This window comes from Suncus etruscus, chromosome 10 (genome assembly GCF_024139225.1).
Source record: "Suncus etruscus isolate mSunEtr1 chromosome 10, mSunEtr1.pri.cur, whole genome shotgun sequence".
Taxonomy (NCBI): Eukaryota; Metazoa; Chordata; class Mammalia; order Eulipotyphla; family Soricidae; genus Suncus; species Suncus etruscus.
Window position 1 is genome coordinate 12,666,183 of NC_064857.1, and position 22,993 is coordinate 12,689,175.

Sequence of the window (22,993 nt, forward strand, 5' to 3'; positions counted from 1 at the left end):
TTTTTTTTGGTTTTGGGGACACATCCAGCAGCACTCAGGGGTTACTTCTGACTCTGCACTCAGGAATTTCTCCTGGCAGATTCAAGGGACCATATGGAATGCCGCATATCGAACTAGGGTTGGTCTAGGTAGCAAGGTAAATGTCCCACTCTCTGTCATATCACTCCAGCCCCGAAAATGTAACTTTTAGCCATTGGTGTTAATAATATATATGTTAAAATGTTGATTATAACTTCCTAATTATTTTGGAGCCAGAGAGATAGTACAGCTGGTAAAACACTTGATTTGCATCCAACCTACCCAGGTTCAATCCTCTTCACTGTGTATGGTCCTCTGAACACTCAGATAGCTTGTCATATTGAAGCAAGTAGATTTGCTCAAATGGCAATATCATACTACAAAATTAAGGAGTGATCTCTAGGTACAGAGTCTGTATTAAGCCCTGCACACAGTGGGTGTTACCCCCAAACAAACAAATAACAGTTATTTTGATAAAATTAAGGTCATAAATATATTTGTAGAATTAAAAAATAATATCTATGCTGCAAATTATCAATTTATTATCCATATATTGTCAACCCTTCAACAGAAAAGACCACTAGTACTTAAATTCAATTATCTTTCATATTGCACCACTTTAAATTTTCTCTATGTAAAAACAATTTTATGAAACTTGCTTTTGAATGTTTAAATATTTGGACATATGAATCATGGTACTCTTTTTGTATCTTTTATCCAACCTCTCCAATGTTAAGAATGAACTTAAACTTCTCCACTCAACTGGATAGCCCCAGCACACACATCTTGTATGGATGTTTAACAATACATTACAATGTTTATAATATTACAAAACTTATTTTTACTTTTCTGCTATGATTTCCACTACAAGTACAGGAAATTCTAATTTTTAGTTACCCAAGTCTCCATATAACTGTTGCTTGGCTCATCATCTTTGGAAATGGATTGAAGACTTCTCAAAAAATTAAGAATAAAAATTATTTTTGACCGTGGCATTCTGTGTTTAACCCTCACAGACTAAACTAAGTAGCACAGCCAGAAAAAACAACTAGAACAAACAGCATTAAAAAATATTATACATAAAGGATGGTAACAAGTACTTGCCTGTTGTGAATAGTATACATAAGTAGGCTGAAATGACAATATCATATTGCAAATGCAATTAGTTCGCACTAAATCTATGAAATGATTATTTATCAACAGAAAAGTTGAGGCAGGCCTCTTAAATTAAGAATAGGTGAAGCAACCACCATGATTGTGAAAAGCTTTTACTGGGACCGCAGAGAATGACTTTCAGGTGGACAACCTAGTTTGTCTGGAGCCTGGAGTTGGTCTTATGCCAGAATACTTCATGTGTAAGGACTCCCTGTTTGTAAGCCAAAGGTTTTTCTGTCTGTTTCCCCCATATTTTTCTGTACCTATGCAAACAACAACAACTGCCCCCCACACACACACCTTTTTTATTGTAATTTTTTTATCTCATCCTTAAAAAAAAGAGCTTATTAAACCTTATGCTATTGTATTAATGACTTTATTGGAGATACAAGAATTTTTAAAAATATACTTGCCACTGAACTTTTTCCTCTTTCTTTTTTCTTCTCTTCCATTTCAGTTTCTTTCTATTTTTTTTAAATAAATTTGCTTTCTCTCATCTTGAAACAAATATGTTATGATCAGTTATGTCAACTATGTGATGAATTTTCTTTAAATAAAAAATTTTAAAAAGAATAGGTGAAAGTTATAGAGAAATACCAGAGATTACTATTGCAGAAATATATTTCTGTCTCATATTGTTGTCTTAATAGTTTCTAGGTTGTTCACTATACTTTTGAATTTTATTTGTCACAGAAAGTGCTAGATCACAGAGGCTCAAACAACATTAATATTTAAGAACAGTTATTAAAGGAGGAAAAAGGAAAATTCTAGATAATTTCACCATACCCTTTACCCCTAAAATAATCACATTTGTAAATGATTGATGTTTGCTATTCCCATAGGGTCAGTCCTTGTTTATCATTTCATGGCAATATTCCAACTTCCTGGTGCCTGATACTCAATAAAAATTTGTTCCATTTATACACATAAATCATTTGTCAATAAGTAAGTTGTTTTTGTTTTTCTTCTGGTTGAAATTTCACTGAAGTGAGGGAAAGCAGATTTTTGGAAATATACAAAAAATATTTGCCAGAACTCTTGTATGAACGTATCAAGACGTGCATAGAAAGCACAGTGGCATTCCTTATTAATGTCCAAAATCTTCCATTTCCTAACCTTCACATATGGAACAAATCCAGCTAAAATATTGTAACCATCAAAAAAATAGGACAGATTGGATTTAGACCAGTTAGCAGAAGGAAAACAGATTAAATTGACAAACTAAAGCTGGTCCTGAGATCCCATTTTCTCCTGTGCAAATTGGCAAAAATCTTTTAGAGAAATCTGGACAATGGCTTTTAAAGAAAGCTATTTCTTAGCCTAAGAAATCAAATAGAAAAAAATCAGAGATAGATTCCACATGCAATACCATATATTTTAGAATTGAGTAGAAATATTAAATGTTATGACTTTCATTATTGTCATTGTTAAAGCAAGGCGTTTACAACAGTGTTAATGTTTATGTTCTTAATGTACAGTTTCTTTTTTTAATTTTTATCTAAACATTATTATTACAAACATATTTGTAGTTGGGTTTCAATTATTTAAAAAAAGAATACCCCCTTCATCAGTGCAACATTCCCACCACCAATGCCCTACATCTCCTTCTTCCCCACCCCTTGCTTCTATTCGAGATAGATATTCTCTTTCTGTCACTCCTTATCATTGTCATGATAGTTGCCAGTGCAGTTATTTCTCGAACGGAAGTCACCACTCTTAGTTGTAAGCTTGGTATAATGGGCCACTCCTTCCAGCCCTCATTTCTATTGTCCCTGGGTATTATTACAATAATGTCTTCTATTTTTCTTAAAATCCATAGATGAGTGAGACTATTCTGTGTCTATATCTATCTATCCCTCAGATTTATCTCACTCAGCAAATAGTTCCCATGTCCATCCATATATAGGAAAATTTTATGACTTCATTTTTTTTTCTGACTGCTCATAGTATTCTATTGAGTATATGTACCACAGTTCCTTCACCTCACCTCCACCAAAGTATCCAATACCCTTCGTCAATGTACTATGGTACTTTTAGTTCACCTCTTCCTTCCTCTAATTATGCCTCCCTCCAATTCAGAAATCTCAGTTTTATAAAATCAAGGTCAAGGCTTTGTCATCACATATTTACTCTGAAATATTACCATTTCGAAGAAGTATTTCTCAATTAAAAGAAAGTTTTATCAAATTTATTCAAGAACTAGAGTTTAGAAAAGTTCTTAAAAATATTTGAAAGTTCATGAAACGCTGGCTCATATAACTCTATCTGAAAACAAAGTATTCCATCTTTTGTCAGTTTATTGGGATACAGTCCACTTTGTTTTCTCACATACTCCAAACCTAAGATATAATTTTTTGTGTATAGTTTCAGTTTTCACTATGACCTTATCTGTTACAATGCCTTTGAGATTTCTGTAGTGGGAGCTTCTGTTAAAACAGAATGAGAGAAACAACCACCATTCTTGCCAATGACCCAACTGCACCACATTTCCACTAATCTCTGTAGGGAAATCTAAGTCAAAAAATCCAGATATGCTGATCTGGGGATTGACATAATTTAGGTATCTTTGAATTCAAGGTGGGAAGTCTACCCATACACCTCCAAACTTCTGGAAGCCCTGGCACCATACCCACAACCCACAGTTGCCATTATGCCTGTGCATTGACCAGAAATATAGACTCATTTAACTTTTGAAAGAGAAGCAAGACAAGTCAAGAACTTTCTTTGAAATATGAGTCTCACAGCTGATTACTTTGGAGCACCTCTGGAGAAGATCGGGCCAAGTACCTTTCCCTGCTAAAGCCTTGACTGCTACACACATCCTAAAACTGCCACAACACGTGGCCAAACCACCAATTTTCCACTGTTCTCTGAAGACACCTAGTCACCAAAAACTCCAGCTATGTTGGTTTGGGAGCTGGGATATCTGGTATTATTTAGAGTCAAGGTGAGCACCTCCACCCCAGCCTCTACACTTTTAGAAGCTGTGGTAGCCACAACCCACAGTCATCACCATCCATATTAAGCTTATGAGCCCAGTTTCACAGCTCTCAAAGTCCTGAAGCACGTAGCCCAGGGGTCTCAAGCTCGTGGCCCGCAGGCCGCAAATGGCCCTCCGTACAACATTTTGTGGCCCTGCCCTAGAGGAATATTTTTTTGTTTTGTTTTGATTTGTTTTGTGTTAGTTGTTTGGGTCACACATCCCCAATGTTCAAGGCTTACTACTGACTTTGCATTCAAGGATCACCCGACTTTGCCTCCTGCGGCCCCCAGATAAATTGAGTTTGTAGCCATATCTGAGCTACAGGACATCTCCATACTTTTCAATAATGAATGTACTACATTAGATGTGAAATTGTCATAGAAGCCACCTACGCTCAACAAACAAGACCAACAGAATGCTCAATTATCACCAAACAGATTAGTAAACCTTTGGACAATGACTCAATAACCTCACTGTGAGATATGACAATTTTCACAAATTTTCTTTGTGTTTTTGTTTGTGTTGTGAGGCACACCTATCATTTTCAGGAGTTACTCCTATACAGAGAGTCTTAACACTGAAATCACTCCTAGCTGTACTTGGTGGTAGACTATTTGTATTTGGGATGTCAGGGATCAAACCCAGGTCAGCCATGTACAAAGCTTACCCACTCTCTTCAGCACCACAAAAAAAATTTGGGGGGTGGGGGGATTTGGGGCCACACCCGATGACACTCAACGGTTACTCCTGGCTATGTACTCAGAAATCACTACTGTTTGGGGGGACCATATGGAGCTGAGGATTGAACCCAGGTCCGTCCTGGGTCAGCTGCATGCAAGGCAAATGCCCTACCACTGCATTATCACTTGCTCAGACCTCAGCACCACAAAAATTTTAATGAAGATTTTTGGTAATTCACGTACTGTTTGGTTGTAACAAGCAATATTAAGTAAATTGTAAAATTTATTAATTGTAATTTGTAAATTTTGTAAGTTGTTAATTGTAAAACTTAAACTTAAGTTTAAGTAAAATACCTGCCAAGGAGAAGTCTTAGGAGAAAGTGGGACAATGGTGGAGGAAATGTGCACTGGTAATGAAATTGGTGTTAGAACATCGAATAAATGCATTATGAATAACTTTGTAAGTTATGGCATTTGAAGAAATTTTTAAAGAAAAAATTAATTAAAAATTGGGGCCGGGAAAGTGGCGCTAGAGGTAAAGTGTCTGCCTTGCAAGTGCTAGCTTAGGACGAACCGCGGTTAGATCCCCCGGTGTCCCATATGGTCCTCCCAAGCCAGGGGCGATTTCTGAGCACATAGCCAGGAGTAACCCCTGAGCGTCAAACAGGTGTGGCCCAAAAACAAAAAAAAATAAATTAAAAATTAATTAATTAAATTAATAGATAAAGAGAACAGTCAACTCTTTTAAATAACAATTCAGAAATAGTTTCAAAAACTAATTTGGATTTTTTTCACATTTCACACTAACCCTGTAATAAAATAACATTTAAAAATGTATTACAAGTTATTCCTATCTTAAATTTATCATATCTCAAAGTACAAAATGAACTGAAAAGCTGCAGTGTCAGTTCTTAGCATTGTTCATACTGATAGCATGGGTAATATTCCGTCATTTGGTCTTGGAAGTCTCCACAGTGCCTGGAGATTCTGAGAGCCAAGTGTGCACAGTGTCACTGTGAAAAAAGACTATTCAGACATTAAATTAACAAGACAAGTGAAAAAAATAGTCTCTGCTGAAGTTAACTCTCAGCAAAGGTCTTTGTTGTACATTAAAGACAGTCGAGGTTTGTTTCTTCCTTTCTGAACAATTAAATTATCCATAAGAAAGAATGCTTTGGCCAAAGTTAAATTTCTTTTCAAAATTATTTTTTATTTTTGTTCAAGTGAAATATCCACCAAAACAAACATTGACTTGTATGGTTTTGATGAACCAAGTTACTGCACCTTCCAGTTCTTAAAAACTAGTAATACTTCCACAGCTCTGAATTTGGGTGGCCATACCATGTCAAATGCTCTGGAACAGAAATCAGGCCTGACAATCCTCAAGCTTAAAAAAAAAATAGATACGGAACACAAAAGGCAGACTGGCATTAGGAACTGGCAACACTCCCCTCTGATGAGACTAAATAATAAAATTCGTCACTGCTAAAGCATCTTTGAGTCTACTCTCCCTACCAGCTTTGTCTGACTGGTAAATTTGCGTATTGTTGGTAACTAAATTTGCATGTTTTTCTCTAGGAATAACTTAGAGAAATTTTATTCAAAGGAGATCAAGTCTGTCATACTAATCTTCAGAATGTGCAGAGACCAGCCCAGTAGTATAATATTGTACATCTTCAGGAGAAGCAGTTCCCTTTAGGAATAAAATTGTGAAATGGCCAACATCTGGCATTTTCCAAGATTTGCTGGCTAAGTATATTCATTTATTGTAAAAGTCATAAAATTTCCATAAACCTAAGGAGTCAATAGAACTAGCCCATTATATTACTACCTCAAAATCAATATTAAGAGTTTCTTTGTCATATTCCATGTATATAAGCCTAGACAGTCCAAGACAACAAATTGAGATTCTGTAACTAGATATTTATTTCATTTTTTAATAATTTGTTCATATTTCCTATGTTAATGAATATATTCCTACAAAAATAATATTGTTTTGTTTTTTTGACTAACCCAAATATGTTCAGGGTTTATTTCTTGCTCAGTGCTCAGAGACTATTTCTAGAAAGACTTAAGGGAAGATATGTGTTGCTGGGTATTCAACCTAGTCAGGCACATACAAGCTTTACCTATATTATTATATCTCCAGTATCTGCAAGATAATTTTCAATTACAACATAATATTAAGGACATTGGTGATCCAGAATTTAGTCATTGATCCAGTGGAGGAAAATTTATTGATCAACCTTCCATAAGCCTCCAACCTGCCCTTTCTCAAATTTCTTAAAATTGCCTTTTCTATTAATCTATACAAGCTGCTTCTTGTGATGATGTAAACAATACGGTACCCTTGTATATGAGTCTATCATACTCAACATGCCGACTTGTTGTTTAATAAATCCAGTTCTCCACCTGTCTTCTTGTATCACTTGGTTGATTGAAATGAAACCAGATTATGGCTCCAGAAACATTGGGCCAAACATTCCAGGCACTAGTGTATGACAATCAAATGACAGGAAACACTTAAACTGCCTTGCCATGATATTATGATTGGATCCTTTATATCACTGAACTGAATATAGCTTGAGAAAATTGATTTTTTATCTTCAACAGGGTAGAAAATATTCTTTCTTTTTTTTTTTTTTTACTCTTCTAAAGATTAAAAGCACAGGACTGAGGGGACAAGACTACCTTTCTTCAATTGATGTTTGAGACATCCAAGTACACTCTCTCTTTATAAAAGGAGTCTTCAAGTCTTAGAAATGACTACATCCAAGCAAGGCTAGTTCCATTAGAGTTAGAGGATACTGCTGCTTTTGTATTTCTTTCCATAGCATACTCCTGAATCTCTAACACCAACACTTCATTCTCCTTTAGAATCTATATGTTTTTTTTCTTTATCTCTCATAAACTCTGCACATTTACTTATTTGCACAATAGACCTTCATCTGTTTTTTTTTTCCTGTTTCAATCTTCTTTAAAATGACACAGTACTTTCTTTTTCCTTGTTTGTGTCTGTTTTGGGGTTACAACCTACTGTACACTGGGCTTACTCGTAGCTCTGTGCTCAGGGATCATTCCTATCTGGCTCATGGGATCACCTGGAATTCCAGAAATAAAAACCTGGTGTTTAGCAGACAAGGCAAATATTTTACCTGTTACACTATCTCTCTATCCCTGATCATTTTTATAGGAAAGGCAAGAGCTGAATTGTGATCCTCTTTGACCATATATCTCACTTGCTTGTCTTAACTTGCTTTTTTCCCACTTTGGAAAAGTTAGTCTTGGACATGTTCATTCTCTCCCTTCACACCATTCTAAGTAAGTTTTATTTAAGGAAAACTATCTTGTGAAAGACAGAGGAAGGAAAGGGAAAGAAGGAAAAAGAAAAGAAAGAAAGAAAGAAAGAAAGAAAGAAAGAAAGAAAGAAAGAAAGAAAGAAAGAAAGAAAGAAAGAAAGAAAGAAAGAAAGAAAGAAAGAAAGAAAGAAAGAAAGAAAGAAAGAAAGAAAGAAAGAAAGAAAGAAAGAAAGAAAGAAAGAGAGAAAGAGAAGGAAGGAAAGAGAGAGAAAGAAAGAAAGAAAGAAAGAAAGAAAGAAAGAAAGAAAGAAAGAAAGAAAGAAAGAAAGAAAGAAAGAAAGAAAGAAAGAAAGAAAGAAAGAAAGAAAGAAAGAAAGAAAGAAAGAAAAAGAAAGAAGGAAGGAAAGAGAGAGAAAGAAAGAAAGAAAGAATGAAAGAAAGAAAGAAAGAAAGAAAGAAAGAAAGAAAGAAAGAAAGAAAGAAAGAAAGAAAGAAAGAAAGAAAGAAAGAAAGAAAGAAAGAAAGAAAGAAAGAAAGAAGGAAGGAAGGAAGGAAGGAAGGAAGGAAGGAAGGAAGGAAGGAAGGAAGGAAGGAAGGAAGGAAGGAAGGAAAGAAAGAAAGAAAGAAAGAAAGAAAGAAAGAAAGAAAGAAAGAAAGAAAGAAAGAAAGAAAGAAAGAAAGAAAGAAAGAAAGAAAGAAAGAAAGAAAGAGAGAAAGAAAGAAAGAAAGAGAGAAGGAAAGAAAGAGAGAAGGAAAGAGAGAAGGAAAGAGAGAAAGAAAGAAAGAAAGAAAGAAAGAAAGAAAGAAAGAAAGAAAGAAAGAAAGAAAGAAAGAAAGAAAGAAAGAAAGAAAGAAAGAAAGAAAGAAAGAAAGAGAGAGAGAGAAAGAAAGAAAGAAAGAAAGAAAGAAAGAAAGAAAGAAAGAAAGAAAGAAAGAAAGAAAGAAAGAAAGAAAGAAAGAAAGAAAGAAAGAAAGAAAGAAAGAAAGAAAGAGAGAGAGAGAGAGAGAGAGAGAAAGAAAGAAAGAAAGAAAGAAAGAAAGAAAGAAAGAAAGAAAGAAAGAAAGAAAGAAAGAAAGAAAGAAAGAAAGAAAGAAAGAAAGAAAGAAAGAAAGAAAGAAAGAAAGAAAGAAAGAAAGAAAGAAAGAAAGAAGGAAGGAAGGAAGGAAGGAAGGAAGGAAGGAAGGAAAGAAAGAAAGAAAGAAAGAAGGAAAGAAAGAAAGAAAGAAAGAAAGAAAGAAAGAAAGAAAGAAAGAAAGAAAGAAAGAAAGAAAGAAAGAAAGAAAGAAAGAAAGAAAGAAAGAAAGAAAGAAAGAGAGAGAGAGAGAGAGAGAGAAAGAAAGAGAAAGAAAGAAAGAAAGAAAGATTTTTTGCCACTTGCAAAAAATTAAACTTAGACCCCCAGCTAACATCATGTACAAAGGTAAAATCCAAATGGATTAAAGACCTCGATATCAGCCCCAAAACCATAAGATATATAGAACAGCACATAGGCAAAACACTACAGGACATTACAGGCATCTTCAAGGAGGAAACTGCACTCTCCAAGCAAGTGAAAGCAGAGATTAACAGATGGGAATATATTAAGCTGAGAAGCTTCTGCACCTCAAAGGAAATAGTGCCCAGGATACAAGAGCCACCCACTGAGTGGGAGAAACTATTCACCCAATACCCATTAGATAAGGGGCTAATCTCCAAAATATACAAGGCACTGACAGAACTTTACAAGAAAAAAACATCTAACCCCATCAAAAAATGGGGAGAAGAAATGAACAGACACTTTGACAAAGAAGAAATACGCATGGCCAAAAGACACATGAAAAAATGCTCCACATCACTAATCATCAGGGAGATGCAAATCAAAACAACGATGAGATACCACCTCACACCCCAGAGAATGGCACACATCACAAAGAATGAGAATAAACAGTGTTGGCGGGGATGTGGAGAGAAAGGAACTCTTATCCACTGCTGGTGGGAATGCTGTCTAGTTCAACCTTTATGGAAAGCGATATGGAGATTCCTCCAAAAACTGGAAATCGAGCTCCCATACGATCCAGCTATACCACTCCTAGGAATATACCCTAGGAACACAAAAATACAATACAAAAACCCCTTCCTTACACCTATATTCATTGCAGCTCTATTTACCATAGCAAGACTCTGGAAACAACCAAGATGCCCTTCAACAGACGAATGGCTAAAGAAACTGTGGTACATATACACAATGGAATATTATGCAGCTGTCAGGAGAGATGAAGTCATGAAATTTTCCTATACATGGATGTACATGGAATCTATTATGCTGAGTGAAATAAGTCAGAGAGAGAGAGAAAAACGCAGAATGGTCTCACTCATCTATGGGTTTTAAGAAAAATGAAAGACACCCTTGTAATAATAATTTTCAGACACAAAAGAGAAAAGAGCTGGAAGTTCCAGCTCACCTCAGGAAGCTCACCACAAAGAGTGATGAGTTTAGTTAGAGAAATAACTACATTTTGAACTGTCCTAATATTGAGAATGTATGAGGGAAATGTAGAGCCTGTTTAGGGTACAGGCGGGGGTTGGGTGGGGAGGAGGGAGATTTGGGACTTGGGTGATGGGAATGTTGCACTGGTGATGGGTGGTGTTCCTTTTATGACTGAAACCCAAACACAATCATGTATGTAATCAAGGTGTTTAAATAAAAAAAATAAAAAAAAAAAAGAACAGAGCCAGGAGTAAACTCTGGGTGTGACCCAAAAATAAAAATATCAAAACTCTCAGGCCAGAGCAATAGCATAGCTGGTAGGGCATTTGCCTTACATGTGGCTGGCCGGGTTCAATCCCTGGCATCCCATACAGTCCCTTGAACCTGCCAGGAGTAATTTCTGAGCACAGAGCCAGGAGTAACCCCTAAGTATCACCAGGAGTGGCCCAAAAAACAAATATATCCCAAACTTAAAACCTCTCCCCAACAAAGCAAAAAAAAAAAAAAAAGAAAGAAAGAAAGAGAGAAAGAGAGAAAGAAAGAAAGAGAGAAGGAAAGAGAGAAAGAAAGAAAGAAAGAAAGAAAGAAAGAAAGAAAGAAAGAAAGAAAGAAAGAAAGAAAGAAAGAAAGAAAGAAAGAAAGAAAGAAAGAAAGAAAGAAAGAAAGAAAGAAAGAAGAAAGAAAGAAAGAAAGAGAGAGAGAGAGAGAGAGAGAGAAAGAAAGAAAGAAAGAAAGAAAGAAAGAAAGAAAGAAAGAAAGAAAGAAAGAAAGAAAGAAAGAAAGAAAGAAAGAAAGAAAGAAAGAAAGAAAGAAAGAAAGAAAGAAAGAAAGAAAGAAAGAAAGAAAGAAAGAAAGAAAGAAAGAAAGAAAGAAAGAAAGAAAGAGAGAAAGAGAGAAAGAAAGAGAGAAAGAAAGAGAGAAAGAGAGAAAGAAAGAAGGAAGGAAGAAGGAAGGAAGGAAAGAAGGAAAGGAAGGAAAGAAGGAAAGGAAGGAAGAAAAATCATATCTCTCTTATCTATTATTCTCGACTCTTGTATATTGCTAAATAATAAATGTTGAGATGAATATAATTGTGTGCTGATATTTTTATGTTCTTCAAATATATATGAAAAGTGGGATGCTGAATCATGTGGTATCTAATTATAACTTTTTAAGAAGCTCCAGATCTTTTGAATAAGTTAATTAAATGCTTTAATTGTTATAGAAATTTAGAGTCCTACCATCAGTGCATGTAGAGTTTGTCATTCCTTATGCATTCTCAGGTATGAAATGATAGCTCATTGTGGTCTTGATTTGCATTTTTTGTTAATGTGTGATGATCATATTTTCAATATTTATCAGTAATCTGTATGTCCTCTTTGGAGAAGTGTTTACATACATTCTTGGATTATTTTTTTAAAAATGTGTTGTTGGCAGTCACCATGCTCACACCAGGCCATCTCCATAGACTCACTCTTTTTTTTTTTTTTTTTTTTGAAGGGTTGGCACACTCTTTTCTCGAAAGAGATGTAAATCAAGTAGTAAAAAATCATGGGTCCACCAGCCACACAGTTGAAATCTGGCAATCTCTAGAAGAGAGGGTTGGCCAAGCCCCTGCCCTACCAAAGACACACCTGCTCTATCCATCACCTATAATCACTGCTTTGCCTATGACCCTGCTTCACCACTCCTTATGATTTGCTGCAGAGATCAATCTGACAAAAGTCCAAGTGCAGGCACTCTCCCTCTGTATCTTCCTTCTTCCAGAAGGTATGGCAGTTGAGTACACGACCCTCAAAGCCATAGTATCATTAATAATGCTTTGAATTTCTAAAAAGATTCAATTATCTGATGCTGTCATTCCTAACCAAACAACCCAATTTAACAGAATGGACAGCTAACAAACTTCTGCCATTGTATTAGTGACTTCATTAGAGATAATTTTCACAAATGTGCTTGCTAATGTACTTTTTACTTTATTTTTTTTCTCTTCCATTTTATTTTTTATTCCTATTTTTTCTATAGCCTTTCTTTCACTAACCTGGAAACAAATGTATTATGAACAACTATACCAACTATGTGATGCATTTTCCTTAAATAAATAAATCAAGTTGTGCAAGTTCTTTATAGACTTCACTATTAAAATTTTGATAAATATACAATGTGAAATATCTTCTCCTAGTCTATGGATTGCCTCTTTGGCATACATATACATATGTATGTAACTTTTAAACTTATAAAATAGTTGGTAATATTTATTTTCACAAAATTGCCCTGAAAAAAATTTTCATAATATAGGCCTTTGCTGTCTGTAAAGTCAAGCAAAAATCAATTAAACTGGTGCTGTGATAGTCAGTTTGCTAATATGCTCAAATACATTTTGAAATTTATATATCTATATCTATATCTATATATATATCCTTATTTTTGTTCCATATTTAAAATACTAATCCTATTGGTATAAACCCTTTACTGTGTCTCAAAGACACTAAAGACCAGAAAAATGAAAAAGAAAAGAAAATGACCTGGTTTTATCATAAGAAACCTCCATCTTCAGAATAAGTAGAAGTCACTACATATTGTCATGATGAAACTTGCATTCATCTTCTAATGAGTAATTTAAGATCTTACTGTGATGTCTCTTATATTTTCACCCCATTATTTTATATCAAAACAGTACAAATAATACAAATTGTGATAGTTACAAAGATCCAAAGAAATATTATGTAAAGTGATTAGTACATGTTAATTTTCAGCAATGGACATGAAACACAGTCTGAGTCAACATCTACTATGAAACGCTGTATAGTATGTTTAAGTTTCACAACAAAGAACGAAGATTCTATTTTCTTCTTATTCTAATACAGCTATTAATTTCCTTTGTCTCAGACACAATAGTGACTGGGAAATGCCTGCTAACAGATTCCACAAAGAATCACAAGGAGCTGTTCAATGCACTCAACAGAACTCACTCTGTGAGTCAAATCAAGACATCTTATAAGAGATTTTTAATTATCACATTATCATATATCTCTATATTAATTTTTCATTGCTGTGATAACAAATTGCCATTAACTTTGTGACTTAAAGCCACAACTCTGATAGTTTTCTTTGTTTCTGTGTGACTTTCACTGGGGTTGAAATCAATTAATAAGCATTACTGAGGGTTTTTTCTTTTCTTTTCTTTTCTTTTTTTTTTTTTTTTTTTTTTTTTTTGACAACTTAGGGATGAATTTGTTTCTTTTACTTTTCTGGTTTCTGGATAGCAACTGCACTTCCTGACTCTTTGCCTCTTTTCTTTATTGTTAACACAGACAAATGGCTAAGATTAGACAGAGTTCATCATTAGTAAAATGAAAATAAGAACTTTTTTTTTTTTTTTGCTTTTATTAATTATGACAACAAAGATGCAAAGAGAGAGGACAGGGTAAAGTTACAGTGGAAGCCCAATCACCCATAAGCAGAATTCTTGGTAGTCCCATCGATGATATCCCAGCCTTGATCTTTCAACCAAAGAAAATTAAGAAAAACAAAACTGAACCCATGTACAATACAATTAATTTGTCCCTCAAATCCCCAGTTGTATTACATACTATTTCTTAGCAGCACACAATATAATCCAAAGAGATTAGACTTATGTAACTCCTTAAACATTGAGGGCAAAGTACATTTATCTTGTTCCATGCACATGCTTACTAGTTTAAGTTAACCTCAAAAGTTTTAGTGGGTTGTTTTTCTTAAGGATTGGAGTCAAGGGAAAGTAGTAATAAATGGTGTTAGAGTGGCATTTGTTTGCATAGGCCCACCAAAATATAAGAGACATGGAAAGAAAAATTATGGTCTAAATACAAGGAGACCCTACCCCTGAAGTTTCCTGGCACAGGACTGACTCTAGGCTCCAGGCAAACTAGTTTGTCCAATTCAAGTCATCGTCTGTAGTGGCAATACACCTTCATTCCTCACATAGTCTCTGTTGTTGGTATCATGCTTCTGTATTAAAGGTCCTGGAGTCTGCATATCCCATATTGCAGTCAGGATGGTGCAGAGCATCCTCTCGTTTCATCTCACACTTAAGGGGCACTAGAGAGAACCATGTCCTGTAGAGCAGGTCATTGTTGTTGTCAAGTCTTCTCAGTGTAATCGGAAGTCTCTTTTTAGGAAGTCGATGTCAGACCCTTGGTAGTGTCTTTCCTGGTAGAGGACTGCTTCCAGCTGTTGCTATAAAAGACCTTGGATGTTTCGTAGATAGCTTGCCTGGTTCTGGCGTGAATGGAGGATGCCCATTCCTCTGAGGCCTGTGCCAGGTCATTCTATCAATGTTCAGGGTGTAAGGTACATTGTACTGAGATTTATTAGATAAGAACTTATCTGTAGGTATAGTGTTTTCCTATTTTAATGTGTCTATGCAAAGAAGGATCAATGCCATGAAGCGTTATTGGTGCATCTGGAGGCCATAGGAACAAGACCAGCAATTTCCATGACATAGTTCAATCATAGGCATCAAACTGAGGGACAGTTCCACCAACAATCCTTATTGAACAGCTTACAAAGAAAAGACAAGATGAAAGTGGATAGAAACATCATGGTAGAAGAATATAGAGTTACACCATTAAAGAAAATATACATGAAATATTCAAAAGATATATGTGTTTAATTTATGTCCTTCTAAATAGTTCTGGGATTGTTAGATCCACTGTATGTCTTTGGTCTGAGATTAAAACTGTGTATTATAGAACTTAAGAGGGGTAAATCGGGGGTAGTGATGGTTGGGAGGAGTATACGTTTGCATCATGTAGACTAGTATGAAATTGCCAGTGACAGCATGAGTATAACTGACAAACTATCTGCCACCCCACAGATCAAACACCACCCCCCCAGCCAATCTCACGAGCTCAAGCGCAACCCTAGGCCAATCTCCGCAGCTGGCCTGGGGGTGGGGAAAACCCAGGGTGCCCCATCAGGTCCTCCCAGAAACCCACCTGGAGATCCGGAGGAAAGGGGGAGAGGGGGGTCGGGTGACCCAAGTCCAGGCCCCCCTACCCTAGGCCGGGCCAAGAGGCCCCTGGCACATACGGAGGTCTGCCAGGAGCCAGCCCGTGCCGGCTGAAAATCCTGCCCCAGGAAGGGAGGAAAGCCCTCCCAGGCCCAAAGGACCAGAGCTCAAGACCCACCCTAGGCCAATCTCCGCAGCTGGCCTGGGGGTGGGGAAAACCCAGGGTGCCCCATCAGGTCCTCCCAGAAACCCACCTGGAGATCCGGAGGAAAGGGGGAGAGGGGGGTCGGGTGACCCAAGTTATAAGGTATCATCTTAAACTTTTTAGTAGATCTATTTTGAAAACACAAAGATCCACAGTATTAATGAAGTAAAGGGAAGATTTATGTGTTGATTATGCAAGTGCAAATTGATGTGACCACTATGGAAGACATTTGTTAAAAGTGTCTCTTGGGGGCCGAGAGATAGCATGGAGGTAGGGCATTTGCCTTGCATGCAGAAAGACGGTTGTTTGAATCCCGGCATCCCATATGGTCCCCGAGCCTGCCAGGAGCAATTTCTGAGCACAGAGCTAGCAATAACCCCTGAGCGCTGCCTGGTGTGATCCCAAAACCAAAATAAATAAATAAATAAATAAATAAATAAAAGTGTCTCTTAAAATGTAAAAATAGAACTACTATCTTATGACCTATCAATCTTTTCTCTTTGTGCAAAAGAAAAGATATAAGTAGCTCAGACAAATACCTGTGTTCCCATAATTATTGCAGAGTTCTTCATAACAGTCAAAATAAAAATAAAAAACAGCCTAGTGTCAGTCAATAGATAAATTGATTAATGATTTGTGACTAGATTAGACCTGCCTGAATAATCTGGGTAGCTTCCCATGTCAAAGTCTTTACCTTTATAAATATAAGATCCTATTACTATGTGAGACAACATAGTCACAGATGATTTAAATAAAATGTAATTTTGGGGGGGTCAGGATTATAGTTCTGGTTAGAGCACCTGCCTTGTATGTAGGAGTCCCAGGTTTTGATTCTTAGCACTGCCAGTTGTAACTCCCAGAACCTGTGCCCAAACAAAACAAAAGCAAGCTTCTTTAAAGGTCTTTATCATTCCTACCACAATTTTGAAAAGTTTAAATTTCAAATAAAAGTGAAAATGTACACCTTCATGTGATGGCACTCTAATCTTATTTCCCAATACAAGAATTACATAAAATTGTCTGATCATATACCCAATATTCTTTCTTTAAATGCATTGCTATAATTCAAAGTCTTTTGTTTTAACCCAAAACTTACCTTTATTGGCATTACTAAAAACAACATTTATTTGTCTAGTTGAGGGTCACAGCTGACAGTGTTCAGGATTACTGAACTTCCCAGGTAGGAGGAGGTGCCATATGTGGTACCAGAAATTAAAGTGGGGTCTTTCTCACGCAAGTGCTTTACTATCTTACCTGCTTTACTATCTCTCTGACCCTGATAACAATTTTTTTAGATTCTTAATTCAAAAATTGGCAGACTAAACGTCTAATGTACTTGTTACTCTTTTCTGGAAAATGGTAGTCAAAAGTATCAGATTTATTTCCAAACATCTGTATTAAATATTGGGAAAAATTACATGAAGGCACTTGCCTTGCATGTATGCTGCTAGCCTGTGTTTGATCATGTCATCATATATGATCTCCTGACCACTGCTAGGTATGATTCCTGAGCACAGTCTGATGTGGCCAAAACCAACAACAACAACCAAAAAATAAATAAATAAATAAGATGACAAAGGCAAAAAGTAAGACAATACATTAAAATTAAAAGACTAAACATCTGTAAATATTATCACAGACATTATGAAGACTTTATCATTGCTTTGTTTCAAACCTTATTGACAGTTACCTCTAATTTCCAGCTCATTCTCCACGTAGCAGTGTTTCATTTACCACTGGAGCCAATATTAGTTATCATATTGCAATCAACATACCTCCTTCTATGTGTTCTTGATATTTGTTTCTACTTCGTCTTTAAGACCATAAATTTAACATTCATTTCCAAAAGACAAGAAATGAAAATTAGCAATGCAAGTAAGAAAAGTATAAAAGTCCATAAGAATTCCTTGCTAACTCTAGAAAATCAGCTCAAATATACTACAGGTATCATTTTCTGAGAAAAGAGTTGGCTTTCCTAATAGACACTAATTTAGGGGGCTGATTCTGTTTACTCATGTTTTTTTGTTTGTTTATTTTTGTTTTTGTTTTTTGTTTGTTTTTAATGATTAAACGTCCTTCTTTCAGAGGCAATGACTGAACTAACTTAGCTTTTGAACTTCTAATCTTATGAGCCTACACCTTTAGATTTTCCTCCCTGTATTATAAAAGAATGATTGTTGCAACTGCACAAGTAATTTTCTACTAATCTCTGACCTTTACAAAATGCCAGTTAATAATGTCAAGTTGTTTCTTTGTATGTCATGGTACTCTTCACTTACCTTGGTCAAGCTAGAAGAGGGTTGTAGAAAACCCTGACACTTATCCAATGAGATTGGTTTATACTTAAGTCAAGAGACTTTTAAGGCTCTTTTATAAATCTGCTCTACCAAAATAAAAGGACTAAGGATTTTTGTGGAGATATCATTTTGTCGATAGTACTGTGAATACTTGGAGCAGTGCAATTGTGGCAAGGTGCTGACTGTGAAGAAGACAGCCTCTATCTGAATTCTATCTGAATTCACAGATCTCTTCTCCCTAACAGAACAATCCACTGTAAAGATAGTCACTTGGGTCCGAAATAAATGCCTGTCCATCCTATGGAAGTCAGAATTATGTCTTTGCTAGCTAAGGAAACTCATCAGCTATCTTTTCAGACGAGTACAGATTACAAATCAGATGTTTTGTTTATGACTGAAACCCAAACACAATCATGCTTGTGATCATGGTGCTTACATAAAGATTTTATAAAAAATTTAAAAAAAGGTCATATCCCATCAAAATAGGGCATTTATCACTCAGTTTTGCTGTATTTCACATGTGCCCAATATTGCATCATTAATATAAATAGAACATATTTATATGAAATCTTGTGGGATTTTTTTTCAATATTAGCAACTGATTAAAAAAACAAATCAAATGTAATAAATATATTTTATGCCTATACTTTTAAAATATCACAATTCTCTTTAATTTCAGAGAAAAATAATCCAAATGTAATATTAGTTTTTATTTTTAAAAAAGTTAAAAATCGGGGCCGGAGGGATAGCATGGAGGTAGGGCATTTGCCTTTCATGCAGAAGGTCATCGGTTCAAATCCCGGCGTCCCATATGGTCCCCCGTGCTTGCCAGGAGCAATTTCTGAGCATGGAGCCAGGAGTAATCCCTGAGCACTGCCGGGTGTGACCCAAAAACCAAAAAAAAAAAAAAAAAGTTAAAAATCTAACTTAGTCTTTAATGGATATCTCCACAATCTTGTGGACCTCTTTTGGTCAGGAATAATGTCAATCTTATTTTGAAAACTATTAATCACCATGATACATTGCACAGTATAGGGATTCAATGATAAATGGCTGAAATAATGAATATTTTCACAATGACGTAATAAAACAGGGATGATAATTTACCTATAAATAATTAAGTAAATTTTTTCTAAAACATTAAACAACATCTATGTGGTTGGCAGTATTAGTTTGAGGAATAAAGACATTAACAAACATAATAATTGCCATGGAAATAACAATCCTTCATGAGTTGCAGAGGCAAATACAAAGAACAGTATATAAAAAATAGGCAGTACTGTCAACAAAATATGGCAGAGCCAAGTTGGACAAGCTTTTAGTTCTGCCAAACAAGCCAAAGAAAGATTCCAAGAGGAGACTCAACTTTATCCTTAAAGAACAAATAAAGAGAAAGGAATTTATGGAAAGGAAGATAGCACAAACAAGAAAAAAAAATAGAGGTGAACAGAGCTTCTTTAGGTAGCAAGGTTATTTGCAAAGACCAAAAAACACTGGGGTGTGGGCCAGGAATGGCAGGAAATGAGGCTAGAAAAGAAATTAGAGCTGGCAAAGCCAGCTTCATAATGCTAAAATTTTGGCAAGTTTGGCACCTGATTAATTGGTCAGGCGATGGCCCTCAGCAAATGTGTTACAGAGGAACAACACCATCAGTTCTGTCTCAGATAATTGGCAGAGTGTCGAAGCAATTAGGGAACTAGAGAATTGGATGCTTTGTCCAAACTCAGGGCACATTTGTATAAGGAACATTTCCTAAGAGACCCTCATTTTGTCCACTCCATTTTCTAGTTTACTCATAGGATGTGAGCACAAATGTGAGCCTTCTGTAAATTCTCTAGTCTCATTAGTCCTACATATATGACAGAAAACCAAGCTTTAAATCAAAATTTTCTGTGCTAGAGAGAAAAGGGCTAATGTGATTTTGAGAGTTCAGACCCAGGCATCTCCTTAAACTTGCATTTCATAAAGAAGAAGTTGTTCTTCCCTTGACTGTTCCACCCCTAATGTTGGCAACTGTTTAACATTGTAGGGTGAATGTCTCTGCTTTATGAGAAGAGAGATTAGCACTGCAAAGCAGTGTGTGACATTCTTCAACCATCCGCCACTATTCAGCCATGGATGATGTCAGGTCAAGCGAGGTAAAGCAAAGTGACAATAATAGTTCCTTGTGTTTTCTGCTGAACTTGTAGGCAGAACTGCAAGTTGGGAAATTTATATGCTAGTCTGGGAAAAGCAAAATAAATATCTGTCTTTCCCTTTCATATCACAAAGAAGAGTGAAAATGATGCAAAGCTGGGATGTATAAGTACAGGACAATACCCGTTTGTTCTATTTCTTTCATTCTTCACTATGGGATACAATTTTCTAAAGTAAAATACATATTCAAACTGATAATGCCAGAGAATGCCTTTTTAAGCCTCAAAAGTTAAGTGTGGATTCTTTCAAATCCGGTTCCTGGTTACCCCTTGTTTTTGCTAAGTGATGGTTTCCCCTCCCTGCATTTCCAGTTCACTTTCCTTTGTTCCCTTCCTCTTGCCTTTCCTTCCTTTACTTACCCTCCCCTCCCCTCTTCTCCCTTCCATTTGTTGTTCTAGCCAGTGATCACACATATTTCATTGTAGTGCTTAAACACTTAGCAAAATTCTCTTGCACACCCAGCCTCAATGTTCTCGAGGGATCCGAACTTTTATTTGTGGTGCTGGTAATTGTGCTGGCCAATGGCTGCTTATGCTACCACATATGTGCTTGCTGAGGTCCCACTCCTGGTCAAGGTGCTCACATATCTTTAATTGCGGTTCTCATACCTGTAGAGAAGCCAGAAGGGCAAGGGAGAGAGATTGTTTTACCAATTCATGATTGATGTTCAGGAGTGACAATGTAACTATGCTGGGCACAAGGGGTTGACTCTAGAGATGGAAGTTACAGCCTCATTCTTATTGTATGTTGGTTTAGTTTTATGGTGGGGAAAATATATATTTAGAATTAGCCAAGTGGACTGGATAATTTAATTTTGTTGACAAAATTCAAGGTCTCCTAGAACACGGGCCTTCTTGCCTTCAGATATGATGGGGGTTGGAGCCTGGCCCATCATTCTCAGAGCTTCTTCATGGCCTCTTTGGGGGTGGGAGTGAACTTGACATCTACCAGGAACAAAAGTGAGTTTTTTTTTTTTTTTATCTTCTTCGTGGCTGACTGGTGCTCAGAAGGAACTTGATGAGAGCAATGTTCAAGCCAATTTCTCCAGGGCTCACTCTCTTTTTCCATGATATATTTGGCCTGATCTGCCTTCATGTTTGCTCCACTGCATTTTTAAGTCTTCAGAAGGTGGGTGAAGTGTAGTTCTTTTTTGGGGGGAGGGAGTTGCCTTTCTGTACTGCTTTCTTGACCTTCAAAACTTTGACTCTGAGGAGGGTGTTACAAAGAGAAAGGCTTCCTTCTTGACTTTCAAGCCACCTTCAAGACAAGATACAGCCATTTTTTTGTACACTGCAGAGTTTTTTATTTTAGTCATTGTGTCCATACACTAATACATTAGTATTTTCCCAACAAATTTATCTAATTCTTCTGCTTTATCTCATATTTCAGAGGCATGTACCTCCTGAGATTGTTCATTTCCTTCTGTTGAAAAAGATAATGTCAGTCTCTTAAACCTTTATAAATGGCTCCAGACTATTCAGCCTTAAAGATCTAGTCCTAGGAGTCACATCCATTTACTCAGTGCCATTTCAGTCATCTACCATAGCTTATGAAATTCTATGTCCAGACACACTGGATCTCCAACTGGAAGATTATTATGCAGCCTACCTTTGAAACTGGATTAATTTTAATATCCTTAAACTAGTTGCTAGTTGGTTTGAGTTGCCTTTTGCTGGTGTGCCCTATTTTTAGTTGTTGTTGTGGTCTCCCCACCACCACCACCACCAAAGACCAATTTAGGATTGTGGGCTAACAGTGAATATATTCATATTGCTTTTGGCATTGTAAACTGCTTTAGACAGGCCATTTAGCATGTTGCTTAATATGCTTTTATGTCTTCATGCCTTTTGGGCCTAAATCAAGTTGGGAAATTAAAGTTAAAAAATAAAGCAAAAAAATAGAAGAAAAAGAAATAGTGTATATACAAAGATGCTCATAGCAATATTATACTGTAACTAATTACAAATGGTGCAATTAATCTAAATGATTGCCAATAAAAGAATTATTCATTTTATGGAATTGATGATATTTAAACTCTGGCACAGGATCTTGCTTCCAATGACAGATTTAAAAATGGTAAATAGTTAAATGTGATTTGCTTTATTTAAAAGAGCCAATGGTCAGGGCCGGAGAGATAGCATGGAGGTAAAGCATTTGCCTTGCATGCAGAAGGACAATGGTTTGAATCCCGGCATCCCATATGGTCCCCTGAGCCTGCCAGGAGTGATTTCTGAGCATAGAGCCAGGAGGAACCTCTGAATGTGCCGGGAGTGACCCAAAAACCAAAAAATAAAAAAAGAGCCACTGGTCTAAGTATGGCAGCATTGAGGATAGGCAAAGGCTTTCTCAGAGGCCTCCCATTTCTTCTCTGTTCTTCAACCTAAATAAGCCCAAATTGTGGTTGTATAAGCCACAGATCAGAGCATCTGTTGCTTCATTTTTGTTGTCACAGAAAGTAACTGTGTGCCATTGTCAGGAAACAATATTTGCAAAGGGAAGTGAAATGAGAACATTAGAACAAAGAATGAAAACTAAATATCCATCTATAAAGACATGCAACTCTATAACATACATATCATTAGAAAAAATTAGAAAGATACTTGATGTACACAATGGATCTTTCCTGATAAATTCATTTTAGAAATATTTGCCCCCTATTTAATGGGAACAATCTCTGGTCAAAGTTATTGACAGTTGCATGATTTAGGCAATTCACTTGG